The following is a 1618-nucleotide window of genomic DNA, read 5'->3' as shown; positions in this document are numbered from 1 at the left end:
CTAGATTGAACTGGAGCTGTTGCATTGCCTTTAACTTGACCAGAAAAAGATATGAACTTTGAATGGAATGAATTATATTCACTGTTCAGTGATTCAACTCAATCAGTTCCCGCGTTCATTTTTGTTGACTTGTTAACTTTCATTGAAATCCTTATTTTGCTAGTCTAGCCCTAATCATTCTTATTATTTGCTGGTGTTGTTGCATTTTATTTTCTTTTACTTTACAAATAGTAAATGTTTGAATTAATGCTTAATGTATCTGATGACGATGCTCTAATTCTGATAGATTGTAGGTGCAGAAAATCCAGTTTTAATGTCTGTAGTTGAGCAGATATTTAGCACCGATGGAAAGAGGATGAGACCGGCTCTGGTGTTCTTGGTGTCACGGGCTACAGTAGAGCTACTTGGCTTGAAGTAAGCATAAATTGTCTCTCAATCGTGCACACACACATTATTTGCTTGTTGTGGAAATTCTATTCATATGACACTAAAATAATTTTGATAAATCTCTTGGTGAAGAGGTAATTTTATTTCTATCATGTCTGCTGCTGCTTCCCTTGCATATGTTTCTTTTTGCAATTCATATTTGAATACTACCAAAATTGTGGTTGCAGATAAGAGCTAGCCTAAATGAGCATTTTGGTTCCTGCAAGGAGATCTCGAGGGTGTCAGTCCCAAAAGATATCGAGTCTGGAGGTCCTAAATGGTTTGTTTCTTCTTCAAATCCTTTTTCTTTTTTGTTTATTTTCAGTGTGAAAGATTTGCTATTTCATTTTTTGTGTATCCTTTTGTTTCTCAAGTTGGATGCTCAAAATGATTGTGTTACGTGTTGCTTTGAGTTTAGCAACTTGACACCAGGTGTAATTTAGAATTTTGCCTACATCGACTTTAAGGATTCTTCTAGCATGAAGAGAGCTCTAGAACTCAAATGAAACTGAACTTGCTGGTGGTTATTACCTCTCAGTTGAAGACAGTGTTTATTATTAATTTTTATTTATTATTAATTTGACAGAGTGTGGCGTTGGCTTTGATATGATAATTAACTAAAAGTTTGATTTCTTTATCCATTTATTTATTATTAATTTTTATTATTTATAGCTTGAGAATGAGGACATGCTCTATCTACTTTCTATTGATGATGATGAAGAGCAGTGCATTCAAATACCATATTGATTTTTGGTTATCACTGCTAGTATTTAACAGGTTATGGTGGTTGATGCTGAGGCATACACCTATGATGATGAGGTCATCAAGAAAGCTAAAGCAATGGGAAAGCCTGAAAATCCTGAAGAAGAAGCTACTGTGGAAACTACCAAAGCCATAAAGGCTTCTCAGTTGTTGCTAAATGCCATTGAAATCCTGAAGAAGAACCTAGATGCATGTTGTACGTCTCTGAGCACATAGTGGAGGTTGATGATTAGTTTGGTGAATTGGGTGCACATATGTGAGGAGGTTGATCAAAATTATTGTTAGATAGGATGGCAAAGTTATTGGAATTATAATTCATGTATTAGGAATACATTGCGTAGTTGTTATCATTTTGATTTTTGATGTTTTGTTATACTGTCATGTGATTAAACATTCTTTTTGGTGACTAGTTTATATATGTTGGATTAGT

At 34.4% G+C, this 1618-nt stretch overlaps 1 long non-coding RNA gene across 1 annotated transcript; it reads left to right on the top strand.

Annotated features, from left to right (window-relative positions):
• On the top strand, window positions 342-1289 carry LOC107634534. Its single transcript, XR_002358510.1, has 3 exons — window positions 342-414; window positions 615-706; window positions 1099-1289. It is a non-coding gene; the product is annotated as an uncharacterized LOC107634534 (long non-coding RNA).

Source organism: Arachis ipaensis, chromosome B03, assembly GCF_000816755.2.
Source record: "Arachis ipaensis cultivar K30076 chromosome B03, Araip1.1, whole genome shotgun sequence".
Classification (NCBI taxonomy): domain Eukaryota; kingdom Viridiplantae; phylum Streptophyta; class Magnoliopsida; order Fabales; family Fabaceae; genus Arachis; species Arachis ipaensis.
This window is presented reverse-complemented; position numbering and strand designations above follow the sequence as displayed.